The sequence below is a fragment of the Entelurus aequoreus genome, linkage group LG08 (assembly GCF_033978785.1).
Source record: "Entelurus aequoreus isolate RoL-2023_Sb linkage group LG08, RoL_Eaeq_v1.1, whole genome shotgun sequence".
Lineage (NCBI taxonomy): Eukaryota > Metazoa > Chordata > Actinopteri > Syngnathiformes > Syngnathidae > Entelurus > Entelurus aequoreus.
In genome coordinates, this window is record NC_084738.1 from 47843352 (window position 1) to 47862519 (window position 19168).

At 44.2% G+C, this 19168-nt stretch overlaps 1 protein-coding gene across 10 annotated transcripts in view; it reads right to left on the reverse strand.

The window, feature by feature from the left end:
* The window catches only part of thrb (thyroid hormone receptor beta), a 149346-nt gene that overhangs the window by 87114 nt on the left and 43064 nt on the right, over positions 1 to 19168 (reverse strand). The window contains exon 2 of one of the 10 annotated variants that reach the window (XM_062056676.1): positions 17898 to 17983. The exons of the other annotated variants lie outside the window; for them this stretch is intronic. The gene's annotated coding sequence lies outside the window, so the exon portion shown is untranslated. The remainder of the gene's footprint in view (positions 1 to 17897; positions 17984 to 19168) is intronic. 10 annotated transcript variants of the gene reach the window in all.

Genomic DNA, 19168 nt, shown 5'->3' on the forward strand with positions numbered 1-19168 from the left:
GTTTTCTAATTACCTGTCCAATAGAACCAATGCATTCAGTTTGCGGGGTTTCTCCTTGTCTTGTCTCCCTGTACTAAAGGGTGTACCCAGGGCCGGCCCGTGGCATAGGCCGTACAGGCAAATGCTAAGGGCGCCGTCCATCAGGGGGCGCCAAGCCAGTGCCACAAATGTTGGAGAAAAAAAAAAAAAAGAAAGTTGGTACTATTATTTCAAAATACAAAAAATAATCCCACGTTAATTAAAATGCAAAGTAAAGCCTATTTAATAGAAATAATATTTGTTCTAACAGTACGCCCCCCCCCCCCCCCCCCAACCCCCCGCACGGTGCGCTCCCTCCCTTCCCGTATCATGACTCTTACCACATCAAAAAATCAACACAAGATGTCAAAACGGCCAAAACTGTCAGGTGCCCAGGGAAGAAAAAATAGAAAAGAAGAGGAGGAGAAACGAGAAAAAGACAGAGGTAGCAGGTAGGTAACGTTGGCCTACATTAAATTATTTGTCTGTTACAGAATGTGATAGTAACCTGGCTTTTAGCATTAATAATAATAATAATAATACCTGGGATTTATATAGCGCTTTTCTAAGTACCCAAAGTCGCTTTACATGTTAAAAACCCATCATTCATTCACACCTAACATTAAGCTAATGTTACATGATTTGGCAATAGCTAATCAATAAATAGCTTGTTCTGTTTTAACGTCGGGTTAATATTGTGGAGGGGGCTAAATTGTTATGGAAAATAATAATGTAACGTTAGGTAATTACAGTACTCCCACCTTACATTCCTCAGGGACATTTGTATTAGATGTTTTAAGCAGGTGTTTTTTGTTTACATTGTTATTGCCTTCTGGTTAGCTAATGTTTGCCCTGCAGGTAATAGTCACTTTTCCACCCCTTTATATATTAGGTATAGTTGTAAGTCAAGTTGTTAAAGTGCACAACATTAATGTTAATTAAGCTATATCACATGAGAGGGAATGCTGTTTTGTAATTTGAGCACTGCTGTAAATCGGTTAAAGATAATCATATAATATGTTAATTTGCTTTCTTTAAGTAAAAAAAAAAGGTCAAAGACAAAGCTATTCGGTTTCTTGTGAGTATATGCACTTCACTGCCAATGCCTAGGGCGCCAGATTGGTTAGGGCCAGGCCTGGGTGTACCTCATGGTTCTATATTAGGTCCTTGTTGAAGGGTGGACTAGCAAAGTAAGATTTTCATTGTACGGCAAACTGTCTGTTTAACTGTGCATATGACAATAAACAATCTTGAATCTTGAATCGTGAATCTTTGTTTTCCATCCATGTAAATAATTTCTGTGACAATGTTTCGGATGCTGCATTCCATTTTTATGCAGATAAGGCGGTCATATATAATTTATCCTCTGTTTGTCTGTTTTGATGATGTTCAGCCCCAACTGACTCAGCTGAAACTAGCGCTACCTGCAGAGAAATATAAGGTTATGTTATTTTCAAATTTTCAAACGACTGCCTTTGAACATTCAAAAAATATCAACAGCTTGTAAGGTTGAACTTGTACTTGGGAAATGTTACTGATGAAAACGTGTCTTTTAAATCACACATAAGAAAATGTAGCAAAACTTAAAATGAAATGAAAAAGTCCTTTTTTTCCCTACAAGTTAGGAAACACTTGATTTTGCTAGATTATGGATACTAGATTTTTATGAATGCACCTGACATGTATTTTTTTAAAAACTAGATACTGTATAATCACTGTGCCTTATGTTTTACTAATGGTTGTTCACCATTGCGGCGTGGCGAAGTTGGTAGAGTGGCTGTGCCAGCAATCGGAGTGTTGCTGGTTACTGGGGTTCAATTCCCACCTTCTACCTTCCTAGTCACGTCCGTTGTGTCCTTGGGCAAGACACTTCACCCTTTGCCTCTGATGGCTGCTGGTTAGCGCCTTGCATGGCAGCTCCCGCCATCAGTGTGTGAATGTGTGTGTGAATGGGTAAATGTGGAAATACTGTCAAAGCGCTTTGAGTACCTTGAAGGTAGAAAAGCGCTATACAAGTACAACCCATTTATCATTATCATTTATTGCACTTTATGTGCAACGGCAAACTGTCCATCTTTGTCAGTCCGCAGATTTTCTGGATGGATGTTTTTTATACCACTTCTTGGTCTAGTTTCCCCTTATCTATGTTCTTTTATGTGCAGAAACATGATGGCTGACCAACATCTGTTGTGTTTTTTTAATGGCGTCAAACCAACCTAATGCAATCTAATACATGTTCTAATGTCACCTAAATTATCATATCAGCCTAAAATCTTGGAGAACAACATCTGCTGACCTTTTGTGATAGAAGTACCATGATGACTTGGATGCATCACATTTCACTGTGCAAAGTCGAATCATAAATGAGGCATTAGGACCACACACACAAGATAGTCAGTGCATTAAAAATCGAGTCCGATCTAACGTACATTAGTCATAGACTATTGTTCCCTGCTCTTCATTCAGATTGTAGGTAGGTTGAGTTTATCAGTGTGGACCTTTATAAATTGGGCTGACATTTTGACATAGATATCGCACTGATGCCCTTTGACTTTAAATTTAGCCCCACTTCTACAACACCTGCTACCCAAACAACAAACCGTGGGTGACCAAGGACATCAAAGCCCTACTGAATGGGAAGAAGAGGGCATTCAATGCTGGTAACAGGGAGGAGGTGAAAAGAGTTCAGGGGCTGCTGAAGACCAAACTCAGGGAGGCCAAGGAGAACTACAGGAGAAAGCTGGAAGGGAAGCTGAAGGACAACAACATGAAGGCGGTTTGGAGAGGTATTCAGACCATCACCCGCCTCAAACCGTCGGGGGGTAGGGGAGTGGACGGAGACAAAGAGAGGGCCAATGAGCTAAACCAGTTCTTTAACAGGTTCGACACAGTGGCCCGACAAGCTCCTGCCCCCCACCCCCGAGACAACTTCAGCGAACCAACCCACCCCTCCCCCTCCACACAGCCCCCCAACTCCAATGACTACCTCCCCCCACGTAACACCTCACCCTCAGCTTGACGACCCCCCTCCCCCAACCACCTGAGACCCCCCCAGTGTGTCTCTCTGCAGACCAGGTGAATGCATTGATTGATTGATTGAGACTTTTATTAGTAGGTTGCACAGTGAAGTACATATTCCGTACAATTGACCACTAAATGGTAACACCCGAATAAGTTTTTCAACTTGTTTAAGTCGGGGTCCACTTAAATTGATTCATGATACAGATATATACTATCAGATATATACTATCATCATAATACAGTCATCACACAAGATAATCACATTGAATTATTTACATTATTTACAATCAGGGGTGTGGAGGGGGGGTAGGATATGGACAGCAAGGAGTGGGCATAGAGAGAGAGAGAGAGAGAGAGAGAGAGAGAGAGAGAGAGAGAGAGAGAGAGAGAGAGAGAGAGAGAGAGAGAGAGAGAGAGATCAGAAGGCATAAGAAAAAGTATCTGCATTTGATTGTTTACATTTGATTATTAGTAATCCGGGGAGGGTGTTAGTTTAGGGTTGTAGCTGCCTGGAGGTGAACTTTTATTGCGGTTTTGAAGGAGGATAGAGATGTCCTTTCTTTTATACCTGTTGGGAGCGCATTCCACATTGATGTGGCATAGAAAGAGAATGAGTTAAGACCTTTGTTAGTTCGGAATCTGGGTTTAACATGGTTAGTGGAGCTCCCCCTGGTCTTGTGGTTATGGCGGTCATTTACGTTATGGAAGTAGTTTGACATGTACTTCGGTATCAGGGAGGTGTAGTGGATTTTATAGACTAGGCTCAGTGCAAGTTGTTTTACTCTGTCCTCCACCTTGAGCCAGCCCACTTTGGAGAAGTGGGTAGGAGTGAGATGGGATCTAGGGTGGAGGTCTAGAAGTAACCTGACTAGCTTGTTCTGGGATGTTTGGAGTTTAGATTTGAGGGTTTTGGAGGTGCTAGGGTACCAGGAGGTGCATGCATAATCGAAAAAGGGTTGAACGAGAGTTCCCGCCAGAATCCTCATGGTGCTTTTGTTGACCAGAGAGGAGATTCTGTAGAGAAATCTTGTTCGTTGGTTAACCTTTTTGATTACCTTGGTTGCCACTTTATCACAGGAAAGGTTAGCCTCTAGAATGGAACCTAGGTAGGTGACCTCATCTTTCCTGGTGATAACAATGTCACCCACTTTTATAGTGAAGTCATTGACTTACTTAAGGTTGATGTGGGACCCAAACAGGATGGATTCCGTTTTACCCAAGTGTATGGATAGCTTGTTGTCAGCAGGGCAGAGTCATCCGCAAACAAAAACAATTCACAGTCGCATGCCGATGACAAGTCGTTTATGACTATTAGGAACAGTAAAGGTCCCAATATACTGCCTTGGGGGACTCCACAGCTCACCGAGAGGGGGGGGGGGGACACAGTGCCGTTTACCTCTACCACCTGCTCCCTCCCCTCCAAGTAAGATTGCATCCAGCTCCATGAGGTTTTGTTAAATCCGATTGCTCTGAGCTTATCCAACAGTATAGCGTGGTTAACGGTGTCAAAGGCCTTCCGAAGGTCCAGCATGACCATGCCGCAGTATTTGCCCGCGTCCACCTCATGTTTGATGTGGTCGGTCAGATAGAGAAGGCATGTGTCAGTGGAGTGGTTAGTTCTGCCGGATTGGAATTTGTATATGAATTTATTAGTGGCAAGGTAACTATCGACCTGTTCATAAACTATTTTCTCCATTACTTTCGAAATGGAACTGAGAATAGAAACAGGTCGGTAGTTGCCAGGTTCCAATTTGCTTCCTTTTTTAAAGAGGGGAGTTACTCTTGCTATCTTAAAATCTTTTGGTACTTGGCCTTGTGTAATTGATGGGTTTATTATGTGCGTGATGATCGGGGCAATGATGGAGGCAGAGTCCCTGAGGAATCTGGAGGGAATATTATCAAGGCCGGTGGCCTTGTTTGGGTGGAGCGCGCTCAATTTTTTAAACACCTCATCAGCTGTGACCATTTCTAATTTGAAATCATCGTTGGATACTCCTAGCTTTCTGTAGAAGGATTGAATGTGTTCTACACCAAAGCGACCAGAGTGGTGGGACAGCTTGTTGACAAGAGTTGCGGCTATGCTGGTGAAAAAGGTGTTAAGTCTGCTAGCTACCTCCATTTTGTCTGTAATGAGGGAGTCACCCTCCTTGATGTTGATGTTGGTGAGTCTGGTTTTAAGTTTCTGGCTGCAACCAGAAAGCTGGTTGTTGAGAATTTTCCAGAACTCACGTGGCTTATTTGTGTTTTCCTCTATTTTGTCGTTAATGTAATTTTTTTTTAAGGATTTAGTCAGGTTGGTTGACTTATTTCTTAATTTATTGCATTGCTTTTTGAGAGTTGAAAGGAGTGATTTGAGGTTGATATTATTGGGTTGTTTATCTACTTGTTTTACACTTTTGGTATTTGGAGTATTTTCTGTCTCTGTCTTTTATGGCAGCTAATAGGTCTGGATTCATCCATGGTTCCGAGCGGGCTTTGATCCTGACTGTTTTCACGGGAGCCCTGTCATTTAGTATCTTTAGGAACGCCGTTTTGAAGCGATCCCAAACAACATCGACCAGGTTGCTCGCGAGCACAGGGGACCAGCCCCACTCATCTAATTTTAAATTGAAATAGTCATTGGAGTATTTTTTGAGGGATCTGGATTGGGCTGTTATGTGGCCATTGGCTTTGGGTTTAGCTATTTTGCGGGTGCAGAAGGTTAGATAGTGGTCGCTAAGACCACAGATCATGACCCCACTATTTTTTATTTTAGGCCGGTCTGAAGTGAGAATGAGATCTATGGTTGATTGGGTGGAATCACACACCCTTGTAGGTAGCGCTATTAGCTGGGAAAGACCGTGCAGATTACAAAACTTGCTGTAGGATGTGAAGACAGGCGCATCTTTGCGTTGAATATCTGTGTTCAGATCCCCAGTTATAATTTTCTCCACGTTGTCTGTCCCTGCCAAGCACTCCTCCAGAGCCCCATAGAAATCACTCTAATTAGAGGGTCTATAAACAGTCCCTATTAGTACCGGCTTAGCGTTTTTAAATTTGATTTCCGCCCACACAGATTCCAGGTCATTGTGGTTAAGATCAGTGCGAGTTATGTATTTAATATCTTGGTGAATATACATACAAACGCCCCCACCGTGTTTATTCCTGTCCTTTCTGATAACCGAAAAGTTTTCTATTTCTATCTCTGAGTCAGAACTTCTTTAGCACAGCTAAAGAAGTTACACACAGGCAAGGCCGCGGGTCCTGACGGTGTGAGCCCCAGGGTGCTCAAAGCCTGCGCCCCCACAGCTATTCAACATGAGCCTTAGGCTGCAGAAAGTCCCCACACTGTGGAAAACCTCATGCATGGTCCCCATCCCCAAGTGCACGTCCCAGCACATCGAAGGACTACAGGCCGGTGCTCTAACCTCCCATATCATGAAGACCATGGAGAGGGTGGTCCTGGAACAACTCCGCCCGACGATCAAGCCCCACCTGGACCCACTCAAGTTCGCCTACCAGCCTCGACTGGGAGTGGAGGACGCGGTCATCTACCTGCTGAACCGAGCCCACACCCACCTAGACAAGCCTGCGAGCAGTGTGAGGGTCATGTTTTTTTACTTCTCCAGTGCTTTCGATACAATACGGCCCGGGCTACTGGGTGTTAAGTTAGAGACGATGAAGGTGGAGGCCCCCTTGGTGTCCTGGGTTGTTGATTACCTGACTAACAGACCACAGTATGTGCGACTGCAGGACTGTGTGTCTGACGGACTGGTCAGCAACACTGGGCCCCGCAGGGCACAGTCATCTCCACCTTCTTCTTCACCATTTACACGACCGATTTCCAGTTATTATCAGTCATAGTCCTGCCACCTTCTGAAGTTTTCTGATGACTCTGCGATAGTCGGGTGTATTGAAGATGGTGATGAGGAGGAATACAGGGCACTGGTGGAGGACTTTGTCACATGGTGTGGAAAGAACCACCTCCATATCAATGTGACGAAGACCAAGGAGCTGGTTGTTGACCTGGGAAGGATGAGTACTCAGGCTACCCCTGTTTCCATGAGGGGGGTCGATGTGGACATGGTTGAGGATTATAAATACCTCGGAGTACACATCGACAACAAGCTGAATGGGTCAAAACACGCTGAGGCACTCTACAAGAAGGGTCAGAGCCGCCTCTACTTCCTCAGGAGGCTAGGATCCTTCAACGTCTGTACAAAGATGATGAAGATGTTCTTCGAGTCGGTGGTGGCGGGCGCCTTCTTGTACGCCGCGGCCTGCTGGGGCAGCGGACTGAGAGCGGGGGATGTAAACAGGCTGGACAAGCTGGTAAGGAAGGCCAGTAACGTGGTGGGAGTGGAGCTAGACTCTCTGACGGTGGTGTCAGAGAGGAGAAGTCTAGCAAAGGTCCTAGCCGTTATGGACAACACTTCCCACCCACTACACTCGGACCTGGCGGAGAGAATGAGCACGTTCAGTGGAAGGCTCAGACTCCCAAAATGCAACACGGAACGACACAGGAAGTCCTTCATACCGACAGCCATCAGACTGTATAATGCATATGTTCCTTTTTGACTGTACTTAAATGTATAATAGACTGTATTTATATTATTCACATGTGAATAATGCTGTATTTATGTGTTTCACATGTGAATAATGCTGTATAATACACTGTATTTATATTATTCACATGTGAATAATGCTGTATAATAGACTGTACTTATATTATTCACATGTAAAAATACCAAAGTGTTTATTGTCTATTGTGAGTGAACTGTGGTGCTGAATTTACCCCAGGGATCAATAAAGTACTTTCTATTCTATTCTATTTCTCTGATATTGTCATTATGTGCCATGGCGTAGTTTTTGGCTTGGTAATTGGTACTACCAGTGAGCTAACCAGATAGCTAATAAGTGTGTTGTTGACCTATCATACATTGCTAAGTTACAGTTTTGCCATGGAAAAAAAAACATCAAAGCAAATATAACGCTGCTATAAAAAAACTTCGATCTGTTTTTTTAACCGTAGGGCTAAAATGAAGTTAAAACTGTTTAAAGTTTTAATTGGGAAATTATAAGGCTGTATTTTACTGCGCAATTGTATGTAATTGTATCCTACATGTGCTTTATATAAGTCCCCTTTTTTGCAGTATATTTGCTTAGTATTTCTTTTTTAAGCAGCCTGTTAATGTGTTAACACATGGTTTCATATCATTTGACAAGGTTTAGATCTGTTATATATAAATGAATACGATTAAAATTAGGAGTAAGATTACTAATGACTAATTCAGTGTTAATATGTGAGTAGAAAGTAAAAAGGTCAGGAAACCCTGGCTTCGATCATACTGTATAAAGCAATAGTTCTCATCTGGTTTGGCGTCGGAACCACTACCATCGGTAATGGAACAAAACAAGTTTAATGAACATTTCTGCCGACGTATACGGTAACATATTGCGTCGTTTCATTTTTAAAAGTGTATTAAATACTACAAACTTAGATATTGATCAAACACTATGTAGTTACAGGGGTAATACTGGCAATACTTATACCAATATGTTTTACTTTAAAACATTGAAGTTTACTGAATGTTTTTGCTTTTCAATTTCTAATCAGAATTATAATAGAAACGAAAACACAAAAAGACAGTGTAACAATATCAAGTAAATATTAGTGCCTTATTCTCTTGTATTTTAATGCGATTGTTTGAACAAAATTAAGTCAATAGTACATATTATACTAAACAAAAGCAAAACCTACCATCTACAACTCTTTTAAATCATTTGATGTTTTGCTCTCAAAGCCCTCCTTTGTCTAGAGACCTATAATTAATTTTGTGAAAAATTAAAATATAAATCTAATCACTCTAGTATCGATCATATACTGATTCTACCCTTGGTCTCGACACTACCATAAAATGGATAGATCCGCCCTCCCTTTAAGTGTATGCCTGGTCGCTACACACCAACAGAGCACAACAGTTACGGTTATATTATTCTCTCTCTAGACTCTTTTAATATACTTGTTAATTTCCTGTTAATAGCTGCTTACTTTCTGCTATAACGCACTAATAATAATATTTACTTTAGTTTATTTGCCACAATGGTGGGGATAATTACTCAGAGGTGCGGCGCCTCAGGGCCCAATTTTCCTGTTCAAAGCAGCCCTTCAAATATTACAGAAACACTGTTGATTTGTATTCAAGTACTAAACAAAATCCACTTACAAGATACCAAAACCCTACCTAACGTTTTATCCATCCATCCATCCATTTTCTACTGCTTTGTCCCTTTCGGGGTCACGGGGGATGCTGGAGCCTATCTCAGCTGCATTCGGGCGGAAGGCGGGGTATAAACATCATAAAACAGAGAGATGTCTAACAAATTATACATTTTCTACAGAACTTAAAGAGCATGCTACTTCTTAACTAGAGCTGCTGCACGATTGTTGAATCACAAGTTTCTTGCTTAGATCATTAGGGTTCTCTTGAACAAATATTTTACAGGGAGTTTGTAAATTTAAATGATTAGAAAGAATGAAAACAACTCATAAGTAAAAAAAAAAAACTAAAAAAAACATTGCACACTCACTCCACAGTACATTAATGCACTAAATAAAGACAAAAGAAAAGCCAATTAATACAATTGCTTTTCCTGGCACGGGTCGCAGGTGGTGTCAGTTGGTAGAACCAGCATAGTGGAGTCAACTCACCCTGGCCAATTTGCCTCGCTCCTTGAGCATTTGTTTGTGATGCATCTTAAAGAAAGTGCAAGTGTAGCAGGAAGAGTTTTAAGGGGGACTGCACTTTTTTGGAATGTTGTGTATCATTCACAATCCTTATGTAAGACAAGAACAAATCTGTTTTTATTTTTAATGCATTATAACTCATAAATAAACGCTGTCCAAAGTCAGCTAACAATGAAGCCAATAAGAGTCGTTCTATAGTGCTCTAAAAACTTGGGAATCTGTCTGAGCCTCCATAAGGGGGCATACATGCTTCCACACACCTGGGATGCTGTCCGGCATCGGCGATGCAAGGGCAGAGAACAGATACTGTATGGTTGGGTCGGGGAACTTTATTTTGCAGGTAAATCTACTGTTAAAATGTTGGTTACGGTACATTTATTGAAATCTGCTTGAATGTTGAAAATGTGAGCAGAAAAGTTTTCATCTTGTTAATTAAACCTAAAGTGTTGTCATTGCACTTTTTTTCAAATAAGATGTGAATACATTGTCCATTAATTGTTTACTTGCTTGTTTTTATTCATAATTAGTTTATAACTAATTCGCTTACAATAAATAACAGAAATATAGGAAACTTCACCTGCAGTATCCAGTATTTAGTTCACAGTCCCACTGGTTGATGGTTTGTTTTGCTAAACAGTTATTGAATCGATTTCAACTCACTGAATAGTTTCGGATCGAATCGTTCTAAAAAAAATTATATGGTTCCTGAATCGTATCGGCAAACACAAATCGTTGTTAAAAGAATCATTGCACCCCTATTTTCTAGGGAAGTACAAGAATCGTCGCTTTCTCGGTCCGAATCGCTCTCGCTGCATTGTAAACAATGGGGAAATGTGAGGAGCCCTTTAACCTGTGACGTCACGCTACTTCCGGTACAGGCAAGGCTTTTTTATCAGCGACCAAAACTTTATCGTCAATGTTCTCTACTAAATCCTGTCAGCAAAAATATGGCAATATCGCGAAATCATCAAGTATGACACATAGAATGGATCTGCTATCCCCGTTTAAATAAAAACAATTCATTTCAGTAGGCCTTTAAAGGGTCATTTTTCAATTTTTTCTTCCGTGGGGGCATGCCCCCGGAGCCCCCTACTGTTACTAGGTTACCAACTTAGACCACAGTGGCTACAAAAAAATCTAGAGGAAACACTGCAATTGAGTATATTAGGGTGTAAAAAAAAACAGATATAAATGGCTCTCATCAGGCTTGTATATCCAAGAGGTTAGACATGAACCATAACTTGTCTTTTTTTCTCTCTCTACAATGACAGATGGGATGGCCCTGTAAACTGTGCAGCACTGTTGTACCAACCAAGAGTGACATTTTAAAGCATTACAGACTGCACCATGGGACCTTTGGACACAGCCATGCCTTGCCTTGCATTCATGTAGGTTGCCCATGCTCTTCTAAATGCTGGAGTTCCCTTCGCTCTCATCTGTCAAGATACCACCCAGAAGTCAAATTCCTCAACTCACCTCAAGTAAGTCCTTCATTCACCTGCCCACTGTGTAAAAGGACTGTGCCAGGAGCATCAATGTTATGATGGCCAGAACGTATACAGTTGGAGAAGACAGGAAGTTGTTGCCAAGTCTCCTGGGGTGGCAGAATTTAAGGAAAGATGACCTGCCCTCTTCGAACCTTGCATGTAAATGATTTATCATTCTATTTTTCCTGACCAAGTTTCCATTGTGACTTGGACACGATATACTAGACTCACTTTTTGCCTGAAAATGAATACTAAAACCCTTAATATCAGTAACGGTCAACATTTGCTGTCTTACAGATTAATGAAGAGTTCCGAAGGTGCACTGCCGTTCTGTTCCACTGGAATCAACATTTATGTCCCAGCTGGACAGGTACACTCCAAAACTCCTGGAGCTCTTCAGTGCAAAAGGAGGAGTGTGTCATGTCTGTGTTCATGTTTTTGTTTGGCCATGTGCTGTTTTGTTTTTTGGACACTTCTTTAGTTCCTGGTTTCACTTCCTGGTTTTGTTGTTTCCATGGTTACTCATTAGTTTCACCTGTTCCACGTTTGGACTCACACACACCTGTCTCACGTTTTCACATTGTCATGTCACGCACCTGTTCACAGTTAGTCACGCACCTGTTTTCACTTATCATGTCACTATATAGGCTTTTCTGTTTCTGTTGTTCGTCCTGGCGACATCACACATTCATGCCATGTTCACAGTTTCTTGTCACGTAAGTTTTTGTTTAATGTTCATAGTTCTCCGCCATTGTGCGCGCCTTTTGTTTTGTCATAGTCAAGTTTGTTACCTCCTCTGTGAGCGCCTTTTGTTTGTACCTTTTGTTTGAGTTTATAGTAATAATTAAACTATGTCTTTACCTGCACGCCACGTCCGTTCCAATTCTTTTGCACCACGGGAGAGCAAACCACGCCAAAGACCTAGTCATGACAGATGTCGCCAGCATAAGAGCTCTCCCGCAAGATTGGACAAAGGAACGTGGGAGGTCCTGCGCGCCATGGAAGCCGAGACACTCCGCCATTCCCCCAAGGAGCGCAGGGATCTCATGTGGGGTCCGACCGGCAAACTGGTGCCGATCAGCTCCCTTTGGCCCGGGGACGTTGGCACGTCATCCCTGTCCCGGAAGCGGCGCTCCAGACCGAGGACGTCAGGGAAGGTGAGCGGACAGCACGCTGCGCTCCTGCAGGCTCCTCTCCCTCCGGGCGGAAATGGAAATCAGCCAGCCTGGCAGCTCAAGGAGCACTCCACAGACCTGGAGATTGTTTTCCCAAATTCTTTACCGGTTCAATCCAAGCCACCCAAATTCCATGCCCCGCCCCCCAGGACTCATGCCACGCCCAAGTCAGAAATTTTTTTTTTCACCCACAAAAGCCCAGGTGGGGGGGAAAGAAAGACATTTTGGACAATTTAGAGGGGAGGATTCTGCCCTCCTCCTGAACCCCCTCCGCCCACCCCAAAAGACGGTTCCAGACCGCGGGGAGCGCGTCTGGTATCCGCTCCTTGAGGGGGGGGCTAGGGCTGGGAAGTGTTCAGGTGGGGTGGCTCAGCATCATCACGCCAAGCCACAGCCTCCAGCACGACCACCACCACCTGTCTTTCGACCTGCCAAGCCACAGCCACCAGCACGACCCCCACCACCAGTCTTTCGTCACGCCAAGCCACAGCTTCCAGCACGACCCCCACCACCTGTCTTTCGACCTGCCAAGCCACAGCCCCCAGCACGACCACCACCACCAGTCTTTCGTCACGCCAAGACACAGCCTCCAGCACGAACCCCACCACCTGTCTTTCGACCTGCCAAGCCACAGCCACCAGTACCTGCTCCACGCCAAGCGCCACCAGTACCTGCTCCACGCCAAGCGCCACCAGTACCTGCTCCACGCCAAGCGCCACCAGTACCTGCTCCACGCCAAGCGCCACCAGTACCTGCTCCACGCCAAGCGCCACCAGTACCTGCTCCACGCCAAGCGCCGCCAGTCGCAGCTTCACGACGCCAAGCGCCGCCAGTCGCAGCTTCACGACGCCAAGTGCCGCCAGTCGCAGCTTCACGACGCCAAGTGCCGCCAGTCGCAGCTTCACGACGCCAAGTGCCGCCAGTCGCAGCTTCACGACGCCAAGTGCCGCCAGTCGCAGCTTCACCATGCCGCCAAGTGCCGCTCGTGGCTGCCCCACGCCGCCAAGTGCCGCCCGTGGCTGCCCCACGCCGCCAAGTGCCGCCCGTGGCTGCCCCACGCCGCCAAGTGCCGCCCGTGGCTGCCCCACGCCGCCAAGTGCCGCCCGTGGCTGCCCCACGCCGCCAAGTGCCGCCCGTGGCTGCCCCACGCCGCCAAGTGCCGCCCGTGGCTGCCCCACGCCGCCAAGTGCCGCCCGTGGCTGCCCCACGCCAAGACCAAAGCCAAGACCAAGACCCGCCAAGTGACCAAGACCCGCCAAGTGACCAAGACCCGCCAAGTGACCAAGACCCGCCAAGTGACCAAGACCAAGACCCGCCAAGTGACCAAGACCAAGAACCGCCAAGTGACCAAGACCCACCAAGTGACCAAGACCAAGACCCGCCAAGTGACCAAGAACCGCCAAGTGACCAAGACCAAGAACCGCCAAGTGACCAAGACCAAGAACCGCCAAGTGACCAAGACCAAGACCCGCCAAGTGACCAAGACCAAGTCCAAGCACCACCACGCCAAGTCCAAGACCAAGACCATGATCCACGCTGCCAAGACCACCAAGACCAAGACCCACGCTGCCAAGACCATGACCCACGCTGCCAAGACCAAGACCGCCAAGGCCAAGACCACCCATGCCAAGACAAAGACCCCCCACGCCAAGCTTCGCCGCCTGACGCACCACGCCAAGCTTCGCCGCCTGACGCACCACACCAAGCTTCGCCGCCTGCCACGACAACGCGCCCACCTCCTCGTCGGCCAAGGATGTGGCCTTTCCATGGGCGTCCGCCACGCCAGGTGCGCCGACCTCCTCGTCTGCCACGAATGTGGCCATTCCCAGGTCGCCCACCTCGTCAGGTTCAGCGGCGGTCTACCCGCCGCCGCCACCTGACTCTGCCCCGGTGGATTCGGGGACACCTGGTCTGGCGACCCACCGCCATGTCCCCCTCCCCCCCTCCCATGACTCTTGATCCTGTTTTTTGTTTTTGGACATCTGGGATCTGTCCGTAAGGGGGGGGTTCTGTCATGTCTGTGTTCATGTTTTTGTTTGGCCATGTGCTGTTTTGTTTTTTGGACACTTCTTTAGTTCCTGGTTTCACTTCCTGGTTTTGTTGTTTCCATGGTTACTCATTAGTTTCACCTGTTCCACGTTTGGACTCACACACACCTGTCTCACGTTTTCACATTGTCATGTCACGCACCTGTTCACAGTTAGTCACGCACCTGTTTTCACTTATCATGTCACTATATAGGCTTTTCTGTTTCTGTTGTTCGTCCTGGCGACATCACACATTCATGCCATGTTCACAGTTTCTTGTCACGTAAGTTTTTGTTTAATGTTCATAGTTCTCCGCCATTGTGCGCGCCTTTTGTTTTGTCATAGTCAAGTTTGTTACCTCCTCTGTGAGCGCCTTTTGTTTGTACCTTTTGTTTGAGTTTATAGTAATAATTAAACTATGTCTTTACCTGCACGCCACGTCCGTTCCAATTCTTTTGCACCACGGGAGAGCAAACCACGCCAAAGACCTAGTCATGACAGAGTGACTGGTCAGCGCATCAAGAACTTGTTGATGGAACTGATACAGGTGTGTTAAAAGTGGTTTAAAAGTTTAAAACTGAATCTGTAATCATGCTCTAATAACGGTATCACAGATTTGGAGTAAAATTGCCAACAAAATGCATTTATTTATTCTTCTTCTATTAACTCTAGGACCCAAGTGCCTCTGCAGTGATGAAGAGAGATGTGACTCTGAGATGCCTCATAAAGTACACGGGAGAGAGTGGACAGGAGCTAATCTCTGACTACTGTGTAAGTATTGTTTAAAAGCAGGTTTGGATCAGTCTGATGTACAAGCTTAAATTGGGTCTACTTTTATGTGAACTGACTGAACCAGCTGTTGTCAGGTGGAGGTCGAGCATGCAGCTAGTTGGCAGGAGCCCCAGGATAGACAATTAGCATAGCACCACAGAGTGATGCCTTTCTGTCTTGGGTTTCTGTTTGCCCTAAAAAAAAACAATGCAAACAAAAAATACTCCCCTTAAACAAGCATTAAAACATTTACTCTATATATATACAACATATCACTGTTGTTTTAATTTCTGGTGGTTCTATTCAGGTTTTTTATATGCAAATTAAAAATACCAATAAAAAACATGTTGCTGGAAATGCATCTATTGTACCAAGTTTAATGTACAAGATCTCAAATTATAATTCAAAAGTTTTCAAAATGGTCTTCACAAAAGTAATCATCTGAATTAAATCACACAACTTATATTAAATATAAAATTAGATGTTTTTTTTTTTTAATTACTGTTTTTGTATCTCCAAGGGAACTGCAGAGACCACTGTTCATGAGGACCTGGAAATGAAGAATATGAGCATCTACATCTGTCGTGAGCCAAATGCAGTAGGAATCATCATTGAGGGAGTACCAGTCCTTACTCATCTTGCAAACCTGGCTAAAGCATGCTGCCTACTTCTGGGGTTGACGTATGCACTTAATCTTGAGTATCAATCCAAACTTTCCAAAACATTTGAGGTGTTTCAAATACATTTTGTGGGACTCGACACACTGCACCCAAAACCAACCCCCAAATTCATGACTCTCAAAAACAAGCTTCTAGCTTAGGCAGTGAGCCATGACTGTCAGCTTGCACTTTTGAACAGCTATTTTCTTGTGTCTGTTGAAAATCATTATACATTGTTCATTGAGTGGAATTCTTCAGAATGTTGTAACGGTTTGTCCTGTTCAGGTATTATACAAACCTCCAGGTCATCGTTTCTGGTGTGTAAATTAAGTTTTTTTATGTTTTATACACACTAAATTGCCCCACTGTGAAGCTCCAGCTGGTCAGAAGGAGGGATCTGTGAGTTGTTTAAGTTAAAATGTTTCAAAATATACACACTGAAAGACACCACTGTGAAGGTGTTCTGCTTGTGAATTGTTACAGAAGTACAGATAATCTTAATGTTAAATTGTTTTAGCAAGAAACTGTACTGTGAATGTTCTAAGTAAAACTTGAGATGCTGAGGTCATGCATTCTTTTATGCACTAAATACTGATGTTCTTGACTGTTAATACTGTCCAGCTTATTGACATGGTTTGGATATTGATTGTGAAAATGTTTTAATAATATGTGTAGGGTTAAAAAAAGAAAACTACTGTGAAGGTGTTCTATACAGCACTTTAAAAAGTTGAGGTCATGCATTCTATGCACTAAATATGGATGTTGACTGTTCATACTGTCCAGCTCATTGCCACTGTTTTTATATGGTAATGATTTAATAAAGGTTGGAATTTGATATGTCTTGATTTTTTTATTATTATTCTAAGTAATTATTTTAAGCAGTTTCCATTTTCAAAACAAAGAAAGGGTAAGTTGGTCAAAATTAATAAAATTGAGTACAACAAATATTTTTTCATTTAAATGTTACTTATTTTAATTAAGTCTTGAGTGTTTAATATGCTGATGTTTTTTTTACATTGATTTTACTCCATTTGTTGGCTTTTTCTGTAAACGCAACTTAATCTTTTTGCATAAATCAAAATGCATATTATTAAGTTCTACTTACTCAAAATACCAATTAGTTGACTAAACTAACAAAAAGTGCTTGGAAACTGTTGCCTTATTTTTATTGAGTTAGATCTAGGCAACAGTTTTTACAGTGTGGATGACGTCATCATCCAGAGTAGCGGCTGGGAAGAACACATGCAGCGGGTGGGGGCGGTACCCGAGTCCCTAAGGCAGGTGGGGCTCACCGCCAACCCTGCGAAGTGCGCGGTTGGCCGGAGGGAACTATAGTATCTGGGGTACCACTTAGGAGGGGGGAAGGTGCGCCCGCAAGTAGACAAAACAGCGGCAATCGCGACCTATCCACCTCCCAAGACGAAAAAAGAGGTGAGGCAGTTTTTGGGACTGGCGAACTACTAGCGGAGGTTCATCCCCCGGTTTGCGGACCTGACCAGCCCACTGACCAGCCCACCGAAAGGGTGCTCCAGATCTGGTCCGGTGGACGGAGCAGTGCCAGCAGGTGTTCGAGAAGGTAAAAACGGCCCTCTGCGAGGAGCCGGTACTGCACATGCCTAATTTCGCTATTCCCTTCTGTCTGCTGGGGCGCTCCTTCAGACTCTGCTCGGACCACAAACCCCTCCAGTGGCTCCACCGCAAGAAGGATGCCAACGCGCGGATCACCCGTTGGTTTCTTGCTTTGCAACCCTACAACTTCCGAGTGGTCCACAGACCGGGGGCGCAGATGGCCGTGGCCGACTTCCTCTCCCACTCTTCTACAGGGGGGGGTGAGTGGGCGCGGCCGGACGGCTTCCCGGCCTGAGTCTGGCAGTGGAGGCATGTGGAGGGGGCGTGGTCGGCGTGGTCGGCGTGGTCGGCGCGTCTCCTGTGGGAAGGGCGTGTGCATGGACCGGCTACGAAGCAGCTGACAGGTGAGTGGATTCCCCAGCTGAAGCGGGTTGTCTAATCACCTCTCTCCTTTATTAGCAGCGTCCGAGGCCATGACAGGGGGAGAGAGCAGACCGACGAGAGGAGAGCACAGGCGAGCGATACAGCCCTGAGAAATCAAATGAAAAGCAAAATAAAAGACGTTGTTGAGCCCTGGACTGCAGGTCCCATCCTTCCGACACAGCCACAGAGAACCCACACACACAGAGACGTTAACAGCGTCAATTTAAAATTTTGTGCATCTGCAAGATGCTGAGATGATCGAAAAGGCAGTTTTGATGAATGCAGAGCTAGGAGCGGGGTAGAACATGACTCAGCTTCCAGTCTGCACCAGCTCAATTCAGGTTCGTGGATCCAATAAATCATTTTATGTATGTTGGCTGCCCAATAGTAAAATCTTAAGTTAGGTGTTAGGGAGTGACAAACCACCTACAGACATGTGGCTCTGTAAAAATTATCTCCTTATCCTAGGAGTTTTGCCTTTCCAAATAAAGGATGAGATTAATTTATTTACAGCATTAAAAAAGGAGTTTGGTAAAAAGATCGGTAGATATTGGAAAAAATAGAGCAAGTGTGGAAACATGTTCATTTTTATGCAATTAATCTTACCCTCTATAGTTATATGTAAATTATTCCACTTTTCCAAATCAGATTTAATCTTGTCAATTAGGGGTGTAAAGTTATTCTTGTAGAGATCTGACAACTTATGACAGATGTGTACACCCAAGTACGTTAAGCTGTTTCTAGACATTTTAAAAGAAAGATAAGCATTGGGAATCTCAAAAGCTAAGTCATTTACAGAGAAACACTCACTCTTAGCAAAGTTCAATATATAACCTGAAAAAGTTCCAAAAGTGTTGAGCAGATCAACTATCTTACGAATGGTAGATATTGGATCCGAAATTAACAGTCACAAATTGTCTGCATATAGGTAAAGTGTATGTTCCAAACAGCATCTACTGATTCCTTTGCTAAAACTAGCCAATTTAAGTGCAATAGATAGAGGTTCAATTGCCATAGCGAACAGGTGTTGTGACTTATGTTACAATCTGTCAAGTCAAACATATTAGGGCTCGACCAATTATCGGCGCCGATAATATTTTTAATATTGATTTTGAATATTATTATTTATTATCACCATTACTATCATTTCAAATGCAACAATCATCAAACAAGCTTCTGCCTTTTTCCTTCCGACAAACCCATTTAAAACTGGTGAGTTTGGCTCAGATGCAGTCGTGCCTGTCTCCAGCTTTGTCCCGCCCACGGCGCCATCTGATTGGTTACGCAAGCT